At 49.2% G+C, this 26,453-nt stretch overlaps 1 long non-coding RNA gene across 2 annotated transcripts; it reads left to right on the top strand.

Moving 5' to 3' along the window:
• Positions 1 to 12,731: 12,731 nt before the first annotated feature.
• Positions 12,732 to 26,042, top strand: LOC122454435. Of its 2 annotated transcripts, XR_006273403.1 has the most exons (4): positions 12,732 to 12,810; positions 16,187 to 16,298; positions 19,649 to 19,753; positions 25,911 to 26,042. It is a non-coding gene; the product is annotated as an uncharacterized LOC122454435 (long non-coding RNA). The 2 variants fall into 2 exon arrangements; XR_006273402.1 differs by lacking the exon at positions 16,187 to 16,298 and having other exon boundaries at positions 12,740 to 12,810.
• The last annotated feature ends 411 nt before the right edge of the window (positions 26,043 to 26,453 follow it).

Genomic DNA, 26,453 nt, shown 5'->3' on the forward strand with positions numbered 1-26,453 from the left:
ACTTAGCACGGGTTACTCTGGGCCAGAACTTGGAGCTTCTGATCTGTGAAATAGGAGTAATCCAGTGTCTACCTTGGGCGGGCGGTTATGAAGATGAGGTGAGTTGATACACACTGCAGGTGATTTGAACAGGGCCTGGGGTGCAGTCAGTTCAAGAGCTGCTATTATTACCCTCTCTCTTGGGCCCAGTGGCTGGTGAGCAGAGTCTTACTACGCCCAAGTGCTGGAGGAAAGGGAACAAGCTCAGAGTGTGAAAGACGCTCTCTTGTGACCGGGTTAGTGTCTAGCTGGGGGGGCTGCTGGTCTTGCTGGAAAGTGAGGGACAGACAGGGTGCCTTCTGAGTCCTTGCAGATGACCAGGGGCTGGCCTGGGCCTGCCTCCTCATGTACCAGCACCCAGACCCAAGTGGGCGCTACTGGACCTGCTTAGGTCAGAGGCGTGGAGGGGGCCCACAGATCAGTGGTTCTACCCCGAGGCTGCCTAGAGAAACCTCAGAGAAACACACACAGGTGCTCACAAGCTGTGCCCGCAAATGTCTGAAAGAGTACTGTTTGAGATGGCAAATAGCCGGATACCGTCCACAGGCCCGCTGACAGGAGGATGGGTAAGTGCGCTGAGTTATAAACACACAGTAGAGTACACCATGTACTGGTGAGAGGAAATCAAGTATAACCACACACTGGGAAAAAATATTTGCAAATGATATGAATGATAAGGGGTTAATATCCAACATACATGGGCTTCCCGGGTGGTGCTAGTGGTAAAGAATTTGCCTGCCCATGCAGGAAACGCAAGAGATGCGGGTTCGATCCCTGGGTTGGGAAGATCGCCTGGGGTAGGAAATGGCAAGCCACTCCAGTGTTCTTGCCTGGAAAATCCCATGGACAGAGGAGCCTGGTGGGCTGCAGTCTAAGGGGTTCACAGAGTTGGACACGACTGAGCGCCTGAGCATGCACACATCCAACATATATAAACAGCTCACACGCCAAACCCGCGGCCTCATCAGAGAAGGGGCAGGAGAACGGAAGAGAGATGTTTCTAAAGAGGAAATGCAGCTGGGCAAAAGCGCATGAGAAGATGTTCAACACCGCTAATCGTCAGAGAAATGCCGATCAAAACCACAATGAGGTATCACCTCACACCTGTCAGAGGGCTACCGTCAAGAGAGAACGTAAGTTACAAGCGTTGGCGAGGGTGTGGAGAAAAACCTCCTGCATTGGTGACAGTGTAAATCGGGGCAGCCACCGTGGAAACAGCATGGAGCTTTCTCAAAAACCTGAAAGTCGAATTACGATATGATCCAGCAGTCCCACTCCTAGGTATATATCCAAAAAAACCAAAAACATGAGTTCAAAAAATGCATGCACTCCAATACTCACAGCGGCATTATTTACAGTAGCCAAGATATGGAAGCAACCTGAGTGTCCATCAACGGATGAGTGGATAAAAGAGTACATGATATATATATCTACAAGGAATGCCACTCAGTTATAAGAATAAAATGTTGCCATTTGCAGCAGCATGGACGGACTTGAAGTACTTTATACTAAGTGAAATACGTCAGTCAGAGAAAGACAAATACTGTTTCATATCGCTTACATGTGGAATCCTAAAAATACAACACACTAGTGAATAAAACAAAAGAATCAGACAGAGAACAATCTAGTGGTTATCAGTGGAGAGAAGGGAGGGGTGATAAAGGGGTAGGGAACTAAAAGGTACAAACTACTAGGTATAAAATAAGGGAAGTAAGAGGTACAAACTTAGATATAAAATACGCTACAAGGATATACTGTACAACACAGGAAATGTAACCAATATTTTATTAATAGCTACTCATAGAATATAACCTTTAAAAATTGGGAATCACTATATTGTACATTTGTAACATATAACATTAGTTAGTTAGTTCAGTCACTCAGTCGTGTCCGACTCTTTGCGACCCCATGAATTGCAGCACGCCAGGCCTCCCTGTCCATCACCAACTCCCGGAGATTACTCAAACTCATGTCCATCGAGTCGGTGATGCCATCCAGCCGTCTCATCCTCTGTCATCCCCTTCTCCTCCTGCCCCCAATCCCTCCCAGCATCAGGGTCTTTTCCAATGAGTCAACTCTTTGCATGAGGTGGCCAAAGTATTGGAGTTTCAGCTTCAGCATCAGTCCTTCCAGTGAACACCCAGGACTGATCTCCTCTAGGATGCACTGCTTGGATCTCCTTGCAGTCCAAGGGACTCTCAAGAGTCTTCTCCAACACCACAGTTCAAAAGCATCAATTTTTCAGCGCTCAGCTTTCTTCACAGTCAAACTCTCACATCCATACATGACCACTGGAAAAACCATAGCCTTGACTAGATGGACCTTTGTTGGCAAAGTAAAGTCTCTGCTTTTTAATATGCTATCTAGGTTGGTCATAACTTTCCTTCCAAGGAGTAAGCATCTTTTAATTTCATGGCTGCAATTACCATCTGCAGTGATTTTGGAGCCCAGAAAAATAAAGTCTGACACTGTTTCCACTGTTTCCCCATCTATCTGCCATGAAGTGATGGGACCAGATGCCATGATCTTAGTTTTCTGAATGTTGAGCTTTAAGCCAACTTTTTCACTCTCCTCTTTCACTTTCATCAAGAGGCTTTTTAGTTCTTCTTCACTTTCTGCCATAAGGGTGGTGTCATCTGCATACCTGAGGTTATTGATATTTCTCTCGGCAGTCTTGATTCCAGCTTGTGCTTCCTCCAGCCCAGCGTTTCTCATGATGTACTCTGCATATAAGTTAAATAAGCATATAACATTACTGTATATCAGCTATTGTTGTTTAGTAGCTAAGCCATGTCCAGCTTTTTTGCGACCCCACACTCCTCTGTCCATGGGATTTCCCAGACAAGTATACTAGAGTGGGTTGCCATTTCCTTCTCCAGGGGATCTTCTTGACCCAGGGATCAAACCCATGTCTCCTGCATTGGCAAGCAGATTCTTTACCACTGAGCCCACCTGGGAAGCCCAATTTAGGAGGAAAAAAAAAAACAACTGCAGTCATGGGGGTCAACATGGTTAAACTGGAGACACAGGATACTGAACTTAAAATGCAAGTTGCAGAAGAATCTAAGATGCATTTTTGATAAAGCTTGAAAACAAGAAAATAAGCACATAAGCGCATTAGACACACACTGTATTTGGTAAACACAAGAAGTGAAGCAAGGGGACGAGACCAAATGAAACACAGGGTGTGGTCAGCTCACGGTGGGTTTAGACGTGTGGGGATGGGGGAGGGAGGGCATCACGGTGGATCCGCCTCAGCTAGGATGGCCTTGGCAAGTTCTGGCGCCTACACCGAATGGAGGGGTTATGGGATTTGTTTTGTCATTATGCTTTATGATTTAGTATAAACTGCATTCAGGTATCCATGTGAAATAGTTCATAATAAAATGTTAAAATGTTTCAAAAGAGAATGCTGGCTTGACTTTGCTGTTACTTATGTTTCTCCCCTCCTTCCATCTTTCCTTCTTTCTTGCCTTCTTCCTTCCCTCTTTCTTTCTCCCTCCTTCCCTCCCTCATGTCTCCGTTCCTTCCTTGTATTTTAATGAGCAAGTATAATTTTGTCTCTAAAAAGATAAATTACAAAGCAATTTTCAGTTCCACTGCCATTGCCTGGATGAGCCCGCAGTTCATCCAGCCACCATCCTCACTCCCTCCACTTCAGCCCCTACTCAGCCTCAGAGGGATCTTTGAAACCCTCAGTGGCATTGGGCAACTTTCCTGCTTAAAACTCACCAGTGCTTCCTGAAAGCCTGAGGCCATTCGAGCCCACTGTCCTCTTTAGCTGGGTTGATCCCTCACCTTTGTAACCAGAACTAGAATTCCCTGAACCCAAGCCCTGCCTCCTGCCTCTGGGCTCTTGCTCAAGCTGTACTTGAAAGATCAAGTCAGGTCTAGGCAGCTTTGTCAAGGTCTTTAAGGGTGCAGCAGCCAAAAGAGATCAGGTTCGAGCTTCATTCTCTGCAGGGCTCAATTTAGGTAACCCCCCCTCCAGGAAGCCTTCCCTGATGCCCACCCTTTGTTCTCTCAGCCCCTCTGTGAACCCCTATCAAAACATCCTGAACTTTCCACAGTGCTGTTAAATTTTCCATCGATGTATCTCCTCCACTGGACAACAGCACCCTGAAGGCAAGAACTGGGTCTTTATTTTCTTTGTTTCTGTAGTTACTGAACTACAGGCTCTGGCACTGCGGCACTCGAATGCCAGCTCCATGAGGGTGGGGATTTTGTCAGTTTTGTTTACCCATGAATTCCAAGTACCTAGAACAGTGTCTGGTACGTGCAGACATGTCGCAAACATTTGTCGAGTGAGTGAATGAATGGATGGTCGGATGGGTGTTAAACTGCACTGAGGAGAATTCTGCTGCTCAGCAGCTGTGAGAGCCTGGGTCAGACACTCGGCTCTCTGTGCCGCCCTTTCTCCCTCTGTAAATGGGGGTATTAATAGTACCTTTCTTGAAGGGTAACTAGGAGAATGCATGTGCAAGTACCTAGCAAATGTCAGACACATAACCCAAGCTGGTGCATATGATTCTCAGCCTGACCCCGAAGGCCTGGACAAACTCCCAGGCGGCCAGTCCCCTCCCTGTGTGGTCCACGGGAAAAGTCATCACGGGTCTGTGCTCCTTCTCCTTGACCAGGGGCTAGTGACCTCTGGGGGTCACCTCTGAGTGCTGGGTCAGTGCATCTATTGTGCAGGGGCCCTTAATGGCTGGGCAGCTCCAACGAGTCCCCGGAGCCCAGCTGGTCTGTGCAGCCATGACCGTGGTCCCCATTTCCTGAATGGCTCTTCTTTAAATAGAGGCAAACTCTTCAGCAGCCACAGGCAGCTCCTGACTCAGCCGTCTGACCACTCTCTCAGGTCACTTTGGGTCTGGAAATTGTAGGATGGAGGCAGCAGGGAGGTGGAATCATGCAGACCTGGGCCCCAGGACTGCTTCCCCCGCCCCGCACCCCATTCTGCCTGTGTGATGCTGAGCAAGTAACTTTATCACTCTGAGCCTCAGGCTCCACATCTGTGAGATGGGGAAACCAAACCTATCCTATCCAGTGGGACTGTTGTGAGGATGCATTTGATTTTCCTGGTAAAGTGGTATTCACTAAAGCGTTATATAAATATCATGTATATATATAATATTATGTAGAAGTGTAAGATGTGATAGCTTCCCTAATGGCTCAGTGGTAAAGAATCAGCCTGCCACGCAGGAGACATAGATTCAATGCCTGGGTCTAAAAAGTCCCCTGGAGTAGGAAATGGCAACCTATTCGGGTATTCTCGCCTGGGAAATCCCATGGACAGAGGAACCTGGCGGGCTACAGTCCATGGGGTCGCAAAAGAGTCAGACACGGCTTAGTGACAGATTATAAGATGTGGTACTTACATAATTACAAAAATGATGATGACAGTGTCTGCATTTCAATGAATTATTTTATGTAGACTGAGCGTCAGGGAGAAGAAAGAAGCAATGTGCACGTGTGCTTGTACATATGTGCTGTGTGTCTGTATATTTATATATAGACATATATGGTATGTATAAATAGACACTTCACATTATGTAAGAGAAAGTGACATCACAGGAAAGACGCGTCTCTGTTATTGAGCATGTCGGTGTGCGTGAACGAACAACGGAGCTCTTGGAATGCCAGGTCAGTGCTGCAGTGCTGCCTAAACACAGCCCAGGTCTTAGAGTCACTGATGCACAGACAGAGGGCTCCTGGTGCAGCCTCCCAGCTCCGAAGCGCCCGCTCACCTGTGCCTCCCCATGTTCTTGCTGCTGCTCCTGCCACACCAGGCTTTTCCTGTCACCCACACCTGGGGCAATCACCCTGTTACAGAACTTGTGGTCGGATGAATGAATGGATGGATAGTTGGATGGATAGATGGGTAGATGAGTGATCAGATGGATGAAAGGACTGATGGATGCATGCATGCATGCTGCTTGGATGGATGGTCAGATGGATAGATGGATGGACAAATGGATGGATAGATAGATGAATATCACAGATCTACCCTTGAGGAGCTTACGGTCCATTTGGAGTAATAAGATTTAGACCCATAAAATGGTCAGTCGTAACTCAAGGCACTTTGTGGTCCAGTGTCTTTGATGGAAGGATGTATTTCTGTGGGAGGAAGAAGAGGAAGGACCTTGTGACTGGCAAATGGAAAGGAAGCCCATGATCATCTCCTTGAAGGACAGAAATTTTGTTTGTATGAAACAGGAGACATTCTCAAAAGACCCAAGGACAGCCTCTTCCAGTTTCAAACACCCTTCTGTGTCTTGGCTGAAATTCAGTACTGCATCGTTTCAGTTCTTCAGGTCTTCATTAGCTATTCCCCCTGCCAGGCTCTGTGCCAGGGTCTGGGGACACAGGCAAACCCGAAGGTCCTTGTCTGAGAGCCTCAGATCTGCAAATGTCACACAACTGTGCAGGTCACAGCAGAGAGGTGTCAGCGCAGAGAAGAAGCAAGACAATCTAACCACCGAGACAAAGAGTCAGGGAGGAGGTGGAGGTTAAGCTGATCCCTAAAGGGTGGACAGGAGGCTGTCCTAGTAGAAGAAGAACCACAGGCAAAGCAGAAGAAGAGGTGAGAACTTGTGGCTTCCTAGCCTGAGTGCCCGCTACTCATGGGAAAGCGAGAGAAGAAGCCGGAAAGCTTGGTGGTCCTGCCCAGTTGGCCAAGGCCTTAGACCTTTTTCTGGAGGTGATGGAGAGCTCTTGTTGGCATTTAAGCAGGAGGGATACCTGGTTGCATTTGAGGCATGATAGGAGGGGAAGATCATGGCATCCGATCCCATCACTTCATGGGAAATAGATGGAGAAACAGTGGAAACAGTGGCTGACTTTATTTTTCTGGGCTCCAAAATCACTGCAGATGGTGACTGCAGCCATGAAATTAAAAGACACCTACTCCTTGGAAGGAAAGTTATGACCAACCTAGATAGCACATTAAAAAGCAGAGACATTACTTTGCCAACAAAGGTCCGTCTACTCAAGGCTATGGTTTTTCCAGTGGTCATGTATGGATGTGAGAGTTTGACTGTGAAGAAAGCTGAGCGCTGAAAAATTGATACTTTTGAACTGTGGTGTTGGAGAAGACTCTTGAGAGTCCCTTGGACTGGAAGGAGATCCAACCAGTCCATCCTAAAGGAGATCAGTCCTGGGTGTTCACTGGAAGGACTGATGCTGAAGCTGAAACTCCAATACTTTGGGCACTTGATGCGAAGAGTTGACTCACTGGAAAAGACCCTGATGCTGGGAGGGATTGGGGGCAGGAGGAGAAGGGGACGACAGTGGATGAGATGGCTGGATGGCATCACCGACTCAATGGATATGAGTTTGAGTAATCTCCGGGAGTTGGTGATGGACAGGGAGGCCTGGCGTGCTGCGATTCATGGGGTCGCAAAGAGTTGGACACGACTGAGTGACTGAACTGAACTGAACTGAGGAGGGGAAGAGGCCACAGCAAATTTGAAAGTGGTGTAGGTCTAAATAGAAGCTCCAGATAAACAGGACATTTCATTTATTCATCTCTAGAAGTGGAGGGAAGGCAGGTAAAGACTGCTTATCCCACTGTCCAGGGCAACACACGGGGGTGGGAAGTTGATGACTGTTTTTCCTGCGCTAAGAAATTCAAGACGTCTGACCTCACCCCTGCCCCACCTCCCGGGTACGGAGCGCACTTACTGGGCGGTGCTGTCTGTCTCTGGATTCTCTTGCCTGCCAGATCAGAAAGGAAGGGCAGGCCCCCTCTGAGCTGCAGGGGACAGAACACGGGGCTGGGCTTCTATAGGGAGGAGGGGAGGAGAGGCACCTAGTGGGCAGGCAAAGGGAAGAGGGCTGGGGGAGGGAAAGACTGGAAAAGTGAGGACGGTAACCCCTGGTAAGATCCAAACTGAAAGGCAAAGTGGGGAATCTAGAGAAAGGGCTGAACTATGACCACAGGCAGAATTTTCTGTTTCCAAATGCATGTGAGGAGGAAGGTTTCATTTCCCATGAGTTTGGGAGAAATGACCCAAGAAAACAGAAGGTGTGATGGTACAGGTGGATAAGAAAATGTTTTATAGCTCGTCTCCTGAAACATTTGTTTTTAAAGGAGACACTCGAGGGCCCGAGTACCAAATGCCTGACCACAGGACAGGGCAGGTCACATACATGAGGGAAGCAGGCTATGTGTTCAGAACACAGGAGGTCAGGCATGAAGGTGCACTGCAGGCAACAGCAGGCTATAGTAACCAGGAGACAATAGAGGAGGGTGGAGACTGTGACAAATAGACCATGGAGCCAGCCAGAGCAAGCAGCACAGGTCAGCTCCAGTGATTTATTGTCATGAATAAACACAGGTCCAGGGTGGCCAGGGCTTCTGATTTTTTTTTTTTTTTTAATTCAGAAACTTGCTTTTTTTCCCCTTTTTAAAAATGTTTAAATTCATTTATTTTTAATTGAAGGATAATTGTTTTATAGAATTGTGTTGGTTTCTGCCAAACAGCAACATGAATCAGCCATAGGTATACATGTGTCCCCTCCCTCTCAAACCTCCCTCCCCATTCGCCCTCTAGATTGTTACAGATTGTTACAGGTTTGAGTTCTCTGAGTCACAGAGCAAATCCCCATTGGTTATCTATTTTACATAAGGTAATGTGAGTTTCCCTGTTCCTCTCATATGAAACTTCCTGATTTACAAATTGTAGCAAGTAGGTCAGATATTTTTCTAATCATTGTGCTGCCTAAATCGTGCAAACACGCAAACCCACCCCACCCATGGGACACTTGTGTGCCCCTGTGCTCTAGTTCAACCTTGCAGTTGGACTGAAAACTGAAAACACGTTTTGTAGGCTCTGCTGCCTCCTCTAGTGTCCCGGGCTCTCCCAGAGCTGGTCTGAAGAGAGGACTGGCCTGGGGGTCAGGGTGTGGCATTTACTCCCCAATTCTACGTCTAATGAGATTGCTAGAGCAGGCCCTTCAACTGCTCCAGACCTCAGTTTACCAATCTATATAGTGGCAGGAAGGTCTCTAGGGATCCGCCTGCCCAAATTCTCTTCTCTTCGTTCTCATCCTCCTTACGTCACTGCCACTTTCCGTTACGTAAGGCCCTGCTATGTGCCAGGCGTTGTGCTGCCCACGATCACACAGCTGTTGGTGCTGCTAGAGCTGGTTTCCAGCCCAAAACTGTGTGACCCCAAATGCCATTGGCTTAAACACTCTATTCTACCATCTTCAGGAAAAGCAAATTATTCAATAATTCAGGTGATGCTCGAGGGAAAAGGAAAGATGCTCAGTTGCCTTCCATTCTGCTACCCAACTTCTAGGCGACCCCAAGGATGATTTCGGTAGCTCATGGGCCCGTACAGATTTTTGAGGGTTCTCTCTGACTTTGCAAAAGGCTGGAGACTGGAGAATGTCACCAAAGGCCAGAGGAACCAACACGAAATGCACTGGGGCAGGGGTGGGGGTGCCTCAGCTTGGTGGCTCAGCCTCGGATCCCCTAAGGTTTCAGGCCAGGCCTGGGCTCACTGGAGTGGGGCGCGTCAGTTTGCACCCCGGGCAGAGGGAGCTGGGAGGAAAGCACTGGCCTGCAGAGAAAGGGCTGGAGTGGGTGGGCAGGCCAAGAGCAGGGCCCCTGCTGGGGTTGGGGTGACCTCAGGCAGCTCATGCTCGCCCCTTGGCTCCAGTGTGGAGCCCAAGACTCAAACCGGAAGTTCTATTGAATCAAGGGGGTTCCCCCCCATATTGCTTTCTTTGGTTATTTCAAATGTCACCACTTTCCACTCCATTGTTCAAATCAAAGCCTGGATGATCCTTGACCCCTTCTTTCCCCTCAAGCACCATATTCAATCCTTTGCCAGATTCTGTGACCCTCCCTGAAAGGTCTCAAGAATCCGTTAGCTCCCCTCCATCAACCTGTGACTCCGCAGCCTCCCTGCCGATGTACATGGTCACTCCTTTCCAGTCTACTCTTGATCCAGCGGCTGGAGAAATTTTTATAAAATGCAAATCTGGCCTTGTCCCTCTTCTGCTCTAAAGCCTGTTGGTGGCTCCCCAGGGCACCGTTAATAAAACCCAGGCTTCTCTCTACGACCTACAAATCCCTTCATCATTTGGCCCTGACGAACCACACTCCAGCCACCGTGGCCTGGTTTCAGTTCTTCCCACGCTTTGAGTTCTTTCTGACTTTGGAGTCCCACTGAGCTGGATTTGAATCCCAGGTAACCGCGGGTAAGTGACGGTACCTCTCTGAGCCCCACTCTGCTGACTTCTGAAACGGGTATAATTGTGTAGCTTATTTCAAGGTTTAAACAATAAAACCAACAGGTGTGGAGCACTCTTTTGCTGGAAACTTACAGTCCCACTGGAAAGGGAGGAGAGAGAGATTTAGTCTAGTGATAACTTTACCTGCCTCTTCTACTTTAACAACAAAATAAGTCAAGACATTCATAAATCTTGGCTTCTTTTTAAGTGAGTTGTACAAAGAAGTATCAACTGTTTTCACTTTTTAAAGAAAACTACAAAGTCTCCATCTCCTTATTTTGAATGTGGTACTAATTCCTCCCTTGCTTTTCCTTATATTTTTATGGTTTAGTTATGAATTCCTAAACAATGGATAGCTAGTTTTGGCTGTGTGGAGACTTTGGGTAAATGGAATTATACTGTACGTGTCTGTGACTTGCTTTTTTCACTCACATGAGGGGTTGGGAGCCCAAACCTAAGACCCCGAGCCCAAGCCCCAAGCCCAAGCATCAGTTCCCGGGTTGGGAAGATCTGCTGGAGAAGGGAAAGGCTACCCACTTCAGTAGGCTTGGGCTTCCCTGTGGCTCAGCTGATAAAGAATCCACCTGCAATGCGGGAGACCTGGGTTAGATCCCTCGGTTGGGAAGAGCCCCTGGAGAAGGGAAAGGCTACCCACTCCAGTGTTCTGGTCTGGAGAATTCCGTGGACTCAAGCCCAAGCATGCAGTGATTGATGCGTCTTCACTCCTGTGTTGTGTTCCTCTGGGTGAATGTCACCTAGTTTCCTCAGATGTTCTACTTTCTGTGGGCATTTGGGCTGTTCCCGTCTTTACCATCGTGAATAGTATTGCTGAGCGAATGAGTGTGCATGTATCCTAGCATGCACTTGCAAGGTTCCCTGGAGGGTCCAGAGCTAGGAGTACAACTGTGGATCTCTGGGTATGTGTGTGTTCAGCTGAACTGGGTAATGCCAAACTGCTTCCAAACGGATCATTTTGCGAGAATCCTCCCACCAGCGATGGATGGGAGTGCCCATTGCTTCTCATCCACTGGCATCTCGTTTGTCAGAATGATCAGGGCATCGTGCAGCCCGACAGTTCCTGCCTGAGCCCACCAGGACTGCGGCTGTACCTCTCCTCAGACCCTCCAGTGTAGGGCCTGGGCTGATCGCAGTCTTGAAGAAGGTCAGAAATGCTGGAGCCTGCTTTTTTAGAGGAGGAGGACTCCTCATCCAGTCTGCTCAGGGGGAAATAAGACTATTGTATTCCTCTGCCCTGAACTTTCCAGAGGTGCCCAGTTCATGTGCATTAAAATTCCAAGTCCTTCCTGTGCCCATGTAGCACCATCTCCTGCGCTGACCTCCTTCCGTGTTTGAACTCACCGAGCATGTTGATCAGGGCTTTGCCCTCATGGATCCTCTGCAGGAACGCTCTTGCCCAGATCTCCACTTTGCTCCATGCTCCCTCAGTCCCTTTTAGGGCCTGTGCCCAGGGACCTTCTCTGGCCACCCTGTCTAAAAGACTGGCCGCTGTCCATCGCTCTCTGTCCCCGGCCCTGCTCTATTTTTCATGCAAACATGACTGTGCAATGCTTTACACGCAGGTGTTCCTCTGTCTGCTGTCTGCTTCTCCCCCAGGGTATGGGCTCCGGGAGACGGGGATGCATCTCATTTCCTGTTGTGTGCATACGCCTAGGGCAATGCTCGCTTAGGAAGTATTTGTTGAGTGAATCAGTAAATGAGTGAGTTGCTCAACGTACTTTAAATAAATAAAAATAAAATTCACTTTTCAAAAAAAAGAGCCCTCAGCTTTGGAGACTGGTTCAATAATGAGTTCTTTTCATTTAACAACATTCCTTACTAAATTCTTGTGAAGAAATGAACAGAGTAGGGTTCTTTCATTACTGTGCCTGAAAACACTCAATGATTAAATAAGCTATACATACACACATATACAAAAAGTAGTCTCTGTATATTCATTTTATTCCACCCTTCTTGCCCAGCAGCCAATGTTAGTAGTCTTCATGCTCAAACATGTACAAAATGAGGCTTATAAAAACAAGTTGCTTCTTGCCAAACAGTGGGATCTTGTAATTGATATTGTTCTGTATCTTATTTTTCTCATTTAACTATATCCTAGATGTCAACCCCAATTGTTGGCTATATAGCTAATTTCTTTTTTAAAATCACATTAGTATTCCATTGTTTGAGTGACCTGTAATTTACTCAACCAGTTGATGGACCAGTCTATGCCACTATAAACAGTACTAAAATAAACATGTGCTACTTATAAGTCTTTTAAACTGGTGTTTGTTATGTTGATAGGTTCCCATGTAAAGGATTATGTGGTCAAAAGATATGAATATTTCGTATTTTAATAGATATGACAAGGTTACTTTCCAAGGGGTCATTTGTTCTGCTCCTTTGCTTTCCCAGGTGACTTCTTGGCTCCTGGCTTCCCTGGTCCTGGCCCCCCACCCCCCACCCCACCAGAGGTCACTCAGAAGTTGGGTGCATCCTGAACATCTTCCCTGGAAAACTGGTTTCCAGGTGAGTAGTTGCTCCTGGTCAGCCAGTTTATTTGGGGAAAGCGATCCTAACCCCATGCCTCACTCCCCTGCAGGTGCCTCGACCACTTCCCCTTCAGCTGCTCAGCTAGGCCGGGTCTAGTCAGGTAAAGTGGCTTCAGGAGCCAACCGCAGAGAGAGGGCGAGGATGGGGGGTGAGGAGGAGAGAGAGGAGGGAAGTGGCTGTTGGAAAAAGGCATGTTCTCACTCTGCTCTGGGTCCCCTTTCTTTTTATCTTATTTATTTATTTTTGGTTGCACTGGGTCTTCGTTGCTGTGCACAAGCTTTGTCTAGTTGCATTGAGCAACTCTTGGTTGCGGTGCGTGGGCTTCCTGTTGCGGCGGCATCTCTTGCTGCGGAGCATGCGCTCGAGGTCCACAGCTTCGGGAGTTGCAGCCCTCAGGCTCAACAGTTGTGGGGCAAGGGTCTAGGTGCTCTGAGGCATGTGGCATCTTCCTGGATCAGGGACTGAACCCATGTCCCATGCATTGGCAGGCGGATCCTTAGCCACTGCACTACCAGGGAAGTCCTGGGTCCCCTTTCTCTACTGTCTTATAGCTGACATCATCCTAACAATGATGATGATTATCATAGCAACAGTGATGATAATAACAGTCAGCATGTACAGCGGTGATTCTCAACAGGGGGAGATTTTCTGCCCCCAGGGGACATTTGGCAGTGTGTGGAGACATGTTTTTGTTGTCACAACTTGGAAGAGGGGTTGCTATTGGCATCTAATAAGGCCAAGGATGCCGCTGTACATCCTACACTTGCTGAACAGCCCCCAACAACACATACACAGCAAAGAATGATCTGCCCCAAATATCAATAGTACCGAGGCTGAGAACACCTGGTTTCCAGTGCGCTTACTGTGTGATGAGAGGTGTCCTGGGTGCTCAGTAAGTGTTAGTCGCTCAGTCGTGTCCGACTCTTTGTGACCCCGTGGACTATAGCCTGCCAGGCTCCTCTGTCCATGGGATTCTCCAGGTGAGAATACTGGAGTGGGTTGTCATTCCCTTCTCCAGAGAATGTTCCAGACCCAGGGATCGAACTCAGGTCTCCTGCATTGCAGGCCGATTCTTTACCAGCTGAGCCACCAGCCTATATGCGCCATCTAATTTAGTTCTCACAGTGTTCTTTGAGCTAGGATTACCATTGAGCTCATTTTACAGATGAGGAAACCGAGGCTCAGGGAGCTAAAGTGACCTACTCAAGGCCCGCAGCTTTGGGGTGGCAGAAGAAGCGTTTGCCCTCTGGTTTGGTTGGCCGCACCCCTCTAGGTGGTCTCTGGTTCACCCTCTTTCCCCCTGTCCTGTGACTGAGTGCCAGTGGGTCCGATGGCTTCATGCTGTTGCAGCAGATGGAGTGTCTAATACAAACCATGTGCTAAAGGCTTGGGTGGGGTGACGGCCTGGTGTGATCTCGGTCCCTCCCAGGTATTTCTGGGACAGCCGGGAGGTCGCCCTCTGAGTCCCTCAGCCCTGAGCTCCCTGTGGGGTGGGGGGGGTACCTTCCTCCCTTCCCTAAATACCTGGCTAAGGCCCCGCCCCAGGGCATGCTCTGTGACCTGGGAAGCTGGCAGCCGAGGGGACACGTGGGCAGCAAATCCTGTTATGTCTGATGTGACATTCCCAAACCAAAGGTGGGCTGTCCTGTCCCACAGCTGGGAGTGTGTTTGCATCCTCTGCTTGCACGTATGCCTCTGTGTATGTGTGTGTGTTTCCCTGTATGTGTATTGATTTGTGTGTGTCATAGTGGGTCTGTGAACGTGCAGATAAGTGTGAGATTGTGCTGTGTGTCCTTGTATATAGGTGTCTCTCTTTGTGTACATGGCGTCCTTCTTCCTCTACCTGCCTGTGTTTGAATATCTGGGCGGATATGTCTGTGGATTTGCTTACCTCTGACTGTGTTAGCGCGGTATCCATGTCTACATGTATATGTAGGTGACTGTGGGTGTGATTGTGTCCATGTGTGTGTAAAATGAATCTGTGTACATGTGCACACATGAAGGTATGTTGATGTGTTTCTATGCACACAGATATTTGGGGGGTGTGTCTGTACCTACATCTCTGTGCTGAGTAAACAGTGTGTCTGCCTGTAGACGTGTCCCAGTGACTGTAGGTTGTGTGTTTGTGTGTGCATGTAGACTGTGCTCCGTGATCACTGTGTGTGTGTGTGAGAGGGGAGAGACTGACTCCAGGATGTTGCCAACACAGAGGAAGCTGCAAACGCTGCTCTTCATTTGCTCCTTGCAGCCTCCGGGGGTCTCAGCATCTCACCTCTCCTTAGGTCAGAAGAGGTAACCACGGGGTGGGGGCCACCCTGGGACCCTGGCTGTCCCTCCCTGCTTCCCCTGCTGGCCCCCACAGAGTCAGACGTCAGGGGTGACGGCCTCTGCCCGCCCCTGCCAGCCAGTCACTGGGTTGAACATTTCCCGAGGCCTCATAGCTCCGGGGTCAGTGCACACAGGCAGCCTCTGGTTTGCATGCTTTCCCTTCCGTGGACTGAGGAGAGCAGGTGCTGGGGAAGCAGATAAACCAGGGTTACAGTTTCCCTCCATGGAATAGGCTGGCTTAATCAAGGTTTGCTTCACCTCAAGAAATTTAACCTTGGCAATGCATTCACTCACTTGTGTGTGTTAAACTCTAGTGTTTTTGCCAAATCTGTACACTTCCTATAACTATTGTTTTGCATTTTAAAAAACTGATCTGCTTTTAAAAATGTAAATACTTATTTAAGCTTTATTCAAAGCAATTATCTTCTGTAATCAAAGATTAGACATGCTACTTATATATTTATACATTTAAAAAATTTGTTTTAATATATATTAAAATAAAAGGCACACATCCCTATACTCCTTTGAACTATCCTGTTTGTCCCATGTGGGGGTGAGAACACTCTGGAAGTTCCCTCTTGTCAGCTTTAAAAGGAACAGTCTGTGTTAGAAGATCTGATTTCCATACACCTTGCTCGGAAAGACACCTTTTGCATAAAAACAGGCAGAGCTGGTGTACCTGCCTTCAGTTACTGGGAGAGAGATTTCCACACTCCCCAGTGGATAATTCTTGGTTAGGGCAGGACGCCTGGGGAGCCTAGGAAGGCAGTGCTGGAGGGTGGCTCCCCAGAGCTTCTGAGAAGCTCTCTGCCGTTGTCTTTCCTTGGTCAGGATCCTCCCCCGGGGAACCATCAGCTCTTGGTGTCACTGCCTCAGTGACCCTGGGTGGACTACAGAACTCCTCCCTGTGCAGGTGAAGAGCATAGAGGGGAGGGCAGGAGGGGGGATGGGGGACAGATGCGCAGACAGACGGGCTGGGCCACCAGCTCCCCCGGCCTAATGAATTTCCTTCCCCGGCCCTCAGGCAGGTCAGAAAATGAGACCAGTGACAGCATCTGGGATGATTCCAGGAAGAGGCTAATAAATCAGGCCCAGGATGAATCTAGCTACCCCGAAGATGGAAGGAGGCAAGCCAGGTACAAGGACAGTTGTGGGGGGGTGGGGGTGGTCCCCGGGACCCTGCTGCAGCCAGCCTTTGGGTGACGCTGGAAGGAGTGCCCTTCTGACAGGAGTCGGTGGGCTTGGAATCACCAACTGTGGGTGGGTGGGAGATGAGTTCTCCTGGTGGCCTGGCTTTCTGACCTCTGGGGCTCAGCGCCGGACCACTCTACCCCCACCTCCCCCCACCGTGACTTCCTTTCAAATGCACCGGTACCAGGAGGGCATCATTCCTCTTCAGGGAAGCCTCCTGGACCCCGAGGGGCTCCGTCCATGTGCCCCGAAAGGTCCCTGAACGCCCACCTTCAGCAACCCCCCCAACACACACACAGAGGCAGGCTTCATCTGCTTCCCTTGTGGAATGCAAGCTTGTGGGGGCAGGGGTGGCAGTTCCTGGCATGCGGTAGGTATTAAATATTCATTCGGTGTTAGCTGAGGGAAAGAAAGGAGGGAGAAGTCAGAGGTAGCAGGGGTTGTACCTCTCCAGGGGAGCAGACTCCACCCGTCCCCAGACGGAGGCCACTTTGGCCACTCGGGGCCCTGAGGGCACCCAGCTGCTTGTGCTGGCCCCACCACTAGCCTGGGGCAGGCCTTAGCCTCCTGTTCATAACCTTCCTGAACCTGCAGGGAGGTTCTCCTCTTGTTTGTGTGAATCCAATCTGGTAGGCTATTTGTAAATATTTAGAGAGGCATGGAGTTTCTTCCACTTACCAAGTGTCAACTATGAAATCACACACTCTCCATCTGTTGGGGGAGTGGATGAGAGAATACCTCCTTTAACTTCATTTTGCAGATGGGCAACCTCAATCCCAGTTAGGGCAGTGAACGTGTCCTGGCTCAGACACAGGTTAAGTGAGCACATGATTGGCACTGATAGGCCAGTTCTGGAACCAAACTGCCAGGGGCCAGAATCGAGCTTGTGACTTGGTGACCATATGCCTGCAGGCACTTACCCTCTTTAAGCCCTGCTGTCTCATCTGTAAGGCGAGGGTGCAAAGGGTACATTCCTCATGGTGTTGGTTGGAGGATGGAACAAGATGCTAGGCTTCTTGTGTCCTACGCTAGGGTTCAAGGTCTTCCCGGGGAAAGTTTGCATTGTCACAAAGAAAAGGACTGTGGGTGCGTGGTGTGAATAAGAGCGTGTGAGTGTTCAATATCATGGACATTTGCGAAAGCTCCTGTGACTCTGACCCTCTGCTCATGCGGGAGAGTATTTGTGTGTGCGCATGCATGGAAGTGAGAGAGTGGCATTCAAGGGCACAAGGTACCCTGTGAAGTGCGATTCTGTGTCTATAAATGGGAGCGTGCTCTGAGAGGGTGAGTGGGCGTGTGGCGGCGTGTGTGCATGTGCACGTGTGTGTAGTGTGGCTGTGCGCCCCAGGCACGTGCACACCCGGCCTTCTGGAGGGAAGGGAGCAGAAGTGGGTGGGACATCACCGGGGGTGAATTTCAGATGACAGCAGAAGGGCTCATCCAGGAATTCTGGGGTTTGCCATTCCAGGCCCAGCCGGGCGAGGCTCAGGCCAGAGAAGGGATGAGGAGTAAAAGCTTTGAAGGGGATTGTGGGGTCAGAGTGAGGCTGGCGCCTGTGTGGGCAGTGTTTCCATGGAGAAATCCCCAGAGGAAGCGGGCTATGGCACTGAAGGGAGCATGCACAAAAGACTGCCCCTCCCACACATACCCCACATATCACGTGTCCTCAGGGACACAAGGCAGGCTGTCTCAGCTCTCAAATGAACCGCTCTCTGTGAATTTGCTACCTCTTGGTTCTTGAGTTGAACATTTTGCACATTCTGTTGCTGGAGAAGGTGTCACCTATTCCTTCAGTTCCCATTCAAAAAGTCGTAGGAAAGGTCTCTGGTCTGGGCTGGGGCAATCAGAACTGCTTGGGGTGGGAGGGTGCCATGATTGACTGTTGGGACCGATCAACAAGAGGTTGGGGAACAGGGTCCTCTAAGACACGGCCTCTCCAGAGTTTCAGTGGCCGAAGTGGGGACAGAGTTATTCCCAGGAAAGAAGGCAGCACCATACAGGTAGGATCATAGTTATTGAATACACTCAAATCCTCTGCCCAAATGCCTGAATTTCCTTCAGAGGTTTATTTGACTAAACCCCAAAAGTGTTTCAGTCTCTGAAGGCTCCAATTGGAACCCCCGTTAAACTCATACTGAAGTTGAAATTAGCTACCAAGGATTTGAAATCCTGTGGGAATAGGGTAAGAACAGATGCCTATGGGATGGCTTTGCAATTTGGCTCCAGAATCTGCCAATACATGCGTATAACAGAAAGAGAAACAGCTTGGGGGAAAACATAGGCTTTGGAGTCAAGTGAAGCTGGGATCAAATCTCCACTCAGCATTCCCAGGAGCTGGTTGTGTGGCTTTGGGCAAATTACTTCACCTCTCTGAACCCCCATAAAACCAGGAAATGAAAACTGAGGCTGTCATGAGTTCAGTTACATCATTCACAGCTTATCGATCTTCACTGAACAGGTGCGGCTGGATGCTTTCTTTAATTCGGCCTGGTTGGTCCTTGTCCTCTGATAACCAGATCAGAAATCTTGTGAGCTATGTAACCAGAGAATGGCATGTGTGTAACCATTCTCCTGGCAAAGCAAGCACTGTGCTTTGCTGATTTCCCCACTAGATCAGAGAGAGAAGGGAAAAGTGGAACAAGGATGGCTTTCGAATCAGATAGAACCAGACTTGAATCCCACAAATGCCACCAACCAGTTGTGTGACCCTGGGAAAGTCACTTTTCCTCTCTCATCTGATCTTTAAACAATAGATAATTATCAAAAGCTGCATGTGAGAATTCGATGCAGTAACACACATAATTGCCCAGGAAACAATGCCACTGCCCTGTCACTGATTTTAAAAGATCATCTTGCATATCTACTGTTCATTCAATTATCTGACAAGTATTTATGGAGTGGCTCCCATGTGCCAGAAATTCTACTAGGTACTCACAAGCAGACTGTCTCTCCTCTTCACAGCCTAGCATATGCGATATGTCAAGTACAGATACATTCTTTGAGAACAAAGGGAATGGGGATGATGAGTGACGGGGTGGGTGTGTGGAGCAGAGGATGCAATGTGAGTTCAAATACTGCAAGCCAGTTGTGTGGATTTCCAGGGGCACAGAGATGGAGAGACCCAGTTCCTCTCTTCTAGGTGTCATTTCAGTGGGGAGACAGAGAGAAAGCAGACGGTGTGGTGGAAGCTGGAATGGAAGCATGCAGAGGGAGATGGAGGCTCAGAGGTGCTCACTGCAGAACTGTGTGCTTAGTAAATCCGGTCTCTGACCCCTGTACCCCTTCTCTCCTGCAGGAACTGACCCTTCTCATAATCCATGTGGGATTCAGACGTCCACTTAGCAGCATCCGGGTCCTCTGAACGCTCCAGGACACTTCTTTGGATGCCCATGGAACGAAGGTTTGTAGCCTCCCCACCCACTCCCCGTCTGCCTCCCGTCCCTCCCTCTCCAGGTGCCCTGAGCAGAGCAGGTGGGCGTCAATGTTCAATGAGTTTAGAGTCAGATCTGGTTCTAATCTTGGCTCAGTGCCTACTGGCTCTGTGACCTTGGATGAGCCCTTCACTTGGCTGAGCTTCACCTTCCTCATCTGGGAAATGGGGATGATAATGGCGCAGTGATGCAACATTTCGAAAGCTCCCCTCCCAGGGTCCAACCTACGAGACGAGACGCCGCTGCCCTGCCCTCCTCCTGCATCCCCTCTCCTCTTCCCCTTCGTCCTGAATTCTGCTCTGTCTGGGGAACAGGTCTGTGCTCCCCTTCAACATTCCTTGACTCACCAAGGGCAGGAGGGGGTGTGGTTTCGAGTCAGGAACAATGTGAAGTCTTGTCTTGGCCATTCAGCTGTGTGACCTGGGGCGCTCTCTTGCCCTGCCGTCCCTTATCTGCCAGTCATTAGGAATAATGACCGCCCCCCAGGCCTCGCCTCCCAGGCAGGTGGTGAGGGTCGGTGAATCTAATGCAGAGAAAGGACCTGGAACATCTCACGTCTGCTAAGCGGCAGCTGCTGTCTTTCATTCCTAGGCCCCAGCACTTCATCTGAAAACGAGTGACATTTACTCAGCACTCACTATGTGAGTAGAAACTCACTCACTTTGCCTCTCTTAGCCAACACTGTGTGGTTGGTATTTTCATTTTCTGCCTTCTGTTTGAAGTCACTGAACCAAGAGAGGTTAAGTAACTTGCCTAAAGCCCCCGACGCTGTAAGTGCTGGTCCAGCATTCACAGCCTCGCATCTGGCTCTGGGTAAATCTGGTGATCTAGCCACTGTGGTCCTCTCTTGCCTCTCAGCTGTTGAATCACACTGGTTGGTGTTCTGGGTGTAGACTGCTCGCCCAGAGTCTCGGTCTCTGGGAAGGTGCATTGGGGGCCCCGAGGAGGGGCTGAGTGCTGCCTTCTCCTGGTGCACCGTTTGAATTCTCTGCAGGGCTTCTGTTAATCCCACAGGCTAGATGGTCAGCGAGGGCCCCCCTGCCCTCATAGACCTCAGAGTCTGATGGCAGAACATCATAGGTTGGCTGAGCAGAGCTGAACAGGCCCTGAGTCCAGCAGCCTGGATCTGAAGCTCAGCTCCAGCACTTAAGAGCTGTGTGCCTCTGGGCAGCTCTCTGAGCCTCAACTTCCTCAACTGCACAATAGGGATAATAATCCTAGTGCTATCCCTGAAGTTGGACACGACTTAGCGACTGAACACCACCACCATCTGAAGGTTGTTTGAGGAGTGAGTGTCTACTGGTAAAGCATGTAGAGAAGCGCTTGGCTCATGGGAATGCCCAACAATTGTTGCTCTTGGAGGAGGAAAAGGCCAGCATGCAGGGCCAGCTGGGGCGTGTGCGCTAGGACCAGGCAGCTGCCAACGCCGTCCAAGAGGTTTATTAAACACCTATTCTGTGCTTTGTGCTTCGCAGTTATAATCCCACTTGATCTTCACGGCAGCTCAGTGGGTGGTAACCACTGCTCACCATTGGCAGACAAGGAGGCTTGGCTTAGAGAGGTCACAGCCAAGGGCACACAGTGGTGCGAGTGAGCTGCCCCTATGTCTCCTGAGCAGGGGCCATGTTCCTGGCAGGGCTTGCCAGGCTTGTGGTTGGCCAAGCCTCTTCCTCCCTCTGGCTGGCTTCAAGTCCCTGCTTCCCAGGGCTGGTGTTCCTGGAGATCCTTGCAGGCCTCTGTCTTCTCCTTGGGAAGCATCCTATTGGTCCCCAGGGCCTCAGCCCAGGGCTAGCCAACTTGGCTTCCATCTCCTGCCCTTCCCAGCTTCCATGGCCAATTCCAACTGGTCTCATCTAACATTGCTCTGAGAGTCAGCTCTACTTCTCCCCGCTCCCTGCCCCCCAAGCACAACCCAGCCTACTCCATCCATGGCTCATCCCATACTCAGCTTGGGTCTTATTTAGAGCCATCTCCCCCTCGCAAAATTTCAGTCTTCAGTTTCTGATAAGAAGAAAGAGCCTCATCTGATGAAAACTTATTGTATTAGTTAGGGTTCCACAGAGAAACAGTTTAGATAGACAGACATGTATCTATATATGTAGATTGGAAAAGATCCTGCTGCTGCTGCTGCTGCTAAGTCGCTTCAGTTGTGTCTGACTCTGTGCGACCCCATAGACGGCAGCCCACCAGGCTCCTCCATCCATGGGATTCTCCAGTCAAGAGTACTGGAGTGGGTTGTGATTTCCTTCTCCAGTAAAAGACCCTAATGCTGGGAAAAATTGAAGGCAGAAGGAGAAGGGGACGATAGAGGATGAGATGGTTGGATGGCATCACCGACTCGATGGACCTGAGTTTGAGCAAGCTGCAGGAGTTGCTGGTGGACAGGGAGGCCTGGCGTGCTGCAGTCTGTGGGGTTGCAAAGAGTCGGACATGCTGAGCGACTGAACTGAACTGATATATGTAGATAGATATAGAGATCATAAAGAATTGGCTCATGAAATTATGGAGGCTGACAGGTGCAAAATCTGCAGTGTGGACTGGCCGGTTGCAGACCCAGGAGAGCCAGTGGTGCAGATGAGGTCTGATGGCAGTTTCCTGGAGAATTCCCACTTGTTGGGAGGCCTGTCTTGTTGTGTTCAGGCCTTTGATTGGATGAGGCCCACCCACAATATGGAGGGCAATCTCTTTTAACCAAAGTTCATTGATTTAAATATTAATCTCATTTAAAAACACCCTCCACCTAGAGATTATCATACTAAGTGAAGTAAGTCAGACTGAGAAAGACAAATAATATCATATGATAAAAAAAATAAAAATAAAAAATAAAAACACCTTCCAAGTTAACACATAAAGTTAACCATTGCCTATATTATCTGCCCTATGCTCTGCTTCCTGCTAAGGAGAATTCCAAAGGGAAAAATGGGATTTCTGACATTCTAAAGCTCAAAGTTTAGTAAAAAGATCATCCCAATTCTGTTATCAGTCTCAACCTGGGCTTGAAGCTCTTTGCCTGCTCTGTCCCATCTCCCATGCTTGTGGTTTCTGAGGAGGAAAATAAGCCTTCATGCTGGTCCCCACATAATTCTGTATCTCTCTGGCTCCTGGACGTTCTGCTGCGCTGAAAGGGACACTATGTTTTGTCTTCGCGGCACGTCACCTTCTTCTGTGGATGAACTGCTCCCCTTGCTCCTGCCTCCTGATCTGAGGGTCCTGCCCCAACCCACTACAGCTGTGACCATGTGACCTGGGTGGGCCAATCAGAGACCTGCCCTGGGAATTTGGGAATGAAGGTTAATGGAAAAGGGCAGAGAGTCCTTCTCTGTGGTCAAAATGAGATGTGCAAGCTTGGAGCCCATTAGCACCCCAAGTTTCAGCCTCATAGAGTAGAACAAAGTTGATGGGGCTAGAGAAACAGCAGTGAAAGAGGAAGAGAGAATGTTCTGGTGACGTTCCACCGGTTGATTCCATTTGTCCCTGAGACCCAGCCTCACCCCTGCCTTTCCCCTCTTTTGGTCACACAAGCCAATGCCATACTTCCCGGTCCCCCCGGCTCCATTTTATTCTAGCACAGTGGTTCTCAAATGCAGATGAGTTTGCCCCTTGCCCCAGGAACATCTCGGAGTATCTAGCGATATTTTTGGTTGCCACAATTTAAGGATTGTTAGTGGCCTTTAGTGGAGAGAGACCAAGAGGTTGTAAATATCTTATAATGCACAGGTTATTCACTACAGCAAAAAACAATCCTGACCAAAATGTCAACACGAGGAACCCTGCTGTAGGTCCTTGTCCAGATGATCCCTGCTACTCAAGCACTTCTCATGGTGGCATTACTGGACCGAATTCCCAGCTCGGAAGTATATAATCTGGGCGACCTGAGACAAAGCCTATCACATAGCCAAGGCTGCATGTCCGATATCAGAGTTGCAACATCCAATATGGTAGCCACATGTGCTTGCTGGGGGCTTGAAATGTACTAGTCCAAAGGGAGACACACTGTAAGGGTAAAAGACACACCAAATTTCTAAGACCTGGTTAAAAAAAAAGGAATATAAAACATCTCATTAGTGATTTGTCTATTGACTATGTATTAAAATGATATTTTGGATGTATTTATTGGATTCAATAGAATATAGGATTAAAATGAATTTCACTTGTTTCTTCTTATTCTGATTAATGTGGCTTCTAGAAACATTAAAGTTAATAATGTGGCTGACTATAAAATGATTAAGAAGAGACCAGGATCTTCTTGACGTGGATGAGATGATAAGTACGGAGCCATTTTTCTGATGCCAGGTACCTCGTGCTGACAGACCTGGAAAACTGCACCTCAAAAATCTACTGAAAACCTCTCTTCTGTGAAATCCTCTCCAGTCGGGTTCCAGGTGCTTCCATCTCGCTGATGGGAGCATCCTGTCTCCTTCTCACTCCAGCATCTAAGCTGCAGCCTGGCAGAAAACTGTTAGTGGCTCTGATCTCAATGCAAAGAGTAATCCCGGTTTTGGGGATCTTAGCACAGGTTAAGACTTAGGAACGTTTCTTTCTCTCAGCCTGAATTTGGTTTGCTCTTGGGTCTTTTCACTGCATTCTGGGTTAGCTGAAAATGTAGGAAACGTGACTCCCCTCTTTCTCAGCTCCCAGCAGTTCCCTGGTGTGATTTTTCTGTTCATGGCTCTCACGTCCCAAACATGTTTTCTGTGGCTCTGCCATTGTTATAGAAAATTCAGGGGCAAATTGGAAGTTGATGCTGCCTGGTTGCCATGGCAATGCCAGCTGCTTCTGCCTTTGCACAAGGCAGAAGCAGCCACGGGGCTGACAAGATGTGATTTGAGCCTCCGAGAACAAAACACCCGAGGCCCTTCCAGTCTCTTTTAATACCAACCTTCTTCCAGACCCTCAGCACTACCACCTGTTTTTCTAGGGGTGGGGAGTGGGGTTGGTGCCCTCCTACAGCTGATCTGCCAGTGCAGTGAATGAAACACGCCCCTCTGGGTGGAAGGGGAGGCCTGCCTTGCTCTTGCCAGCCACCCCGAGGTGTGAAGACCTACTGTGTGGCGTCTCTACATGTAGATGTTAGTGACTTCAGCTCCTACGCCAGCCTTCAGGATGCTGAGAGAGCCCTGCCCTGCTGGCCTGTTTCCTTAGCTACTGTCACGGGAAATTTCCCTTTTTGGAAAGAGAGCTGTTTTTCAGGGAATGTGACATCATCTTTTCTGATTCCTGGATGATGAAAGAAAATCATTTGTGTCTGAATAGATGGTGTTCCTAAAAAAAGAGGAAAAGGCAAGTAGCCCAGGCATCTTTAGGGCTTTTGCATCCCTCGGTGAGTCCTGAGTAAGTGCTCAGTGAAGAGATGTTAAATGGCTGGTGGATTGCTTTAGATGGTGTTTGATCTTTTCCACAACCCTGTGGATTAGAGACTTTCATTATCCCCATTTTATAGATGAGGAAACTGAGGCTTAGGAAAGCCAAGCAAGGTGCCCAAGATGACACTGTCAGCAGGCAGGAGAGAGCCAATCTTTTCCCAGAGCGTGAGGTCTTACACAACTTTGGAGCACATAGGAACAAATGTGAGGGTTAACAATTGTCATCCCAGTTTACATCTGAGGCCCCTGAGGCTCCCAGAGGTAAGATCGAATGCCCAAGGTCATTCAGCTAAGAAGTTGCAAAGCCAGGGTTTGAAACTCAGTCTGTTGTGTTCCGCCTTCACTCACCCTGCCAGGTCACTGGAATAAGCAGAAGGGCATCTGGGACACAGGATGGGGCTTTCCCGCTGTGAGTGGGCATTTCACAAGTGGGACGCTCCCTCGGGAGCCCCCAAACATGTCTGGAATGTATTGCGAAGAGTCCTGCTGGGTTGGGAGAGCCAGACTCGCGCCGGAGCTTGGGGCTCATGTGGTGATCTGAGCCCAGGGAGCAGCTGCACCCTCAGCCCCCTCGGCAGGCCGTGTGGTGAGTCAGGAGCAGGTGAAGCGGCCGAGGGGGCTGAGAATGCTTAGCGTGCTGTGGGGACTGCTTCTGAGCCCTAAGGGCACGGCATTTGCTTAGGGAGTTTCGTCATAGCTACTCAGCCCACACAGCCGTAGCCAAGCCACTGACGACTGAAATCTCTTCTAAACATGCCCCAAGGTCCCAGGGAAAAGCATGGCTGTCTTCCTAAAGAACCACCAACCCTGAACATTGATTGGAAGGACTGATGCTGAAGCTGAAGCTCCAATACTTTGGCCAGCTGATGCAAAGAGCCGACTCATTGGAAAAGACCCTGATGCTGTGCGGTTTTGATTGAGGTCAGGAGGAGAAGGGGGTGACAGAGGACGAGGTGGTTGGATGGCATCACTGACTCCATGGACATGCCTTTGAGCAAGCTCCGGGAGGTGGTGAAGGACAGGGGAGCTGGTGTGTTGCAGTCCATGGGGTCACAGAGTCGGACACAACCGAGTGACTGAACAACAAGACCCTCCAAGGAGGAAGACGCACGCAGGATGACTTTTCTGAGGACTGTCAATTGGGAGGTGATCTCAGACACAGCCTGGTTCGGGGTTGGTGAGAGATTTGATTTCCTAGGGCTTTACACCCCAAAGAAAAAGCAAGAGAAGACCCCAAAGAAAGAAAAGCAAACTACAGGAGCCCCAGTTTGTAACCAAACCACGCAGCCTTCCGACGTCACCCTGT

Source organism: Cervus canadensis, chromosome 16 (assembly GCF_019320065.1).
Source record: "Cervus canadensis isolate Bull #8, Minnesota chromosome 16, ASM1932006v1, whole genome shotgun sequence".
NCBI lineage: Eukaryota > Metazoa > Chordata > Mammalia > Artiodactyla > Cervidae > Cervus > Cervus canadensis.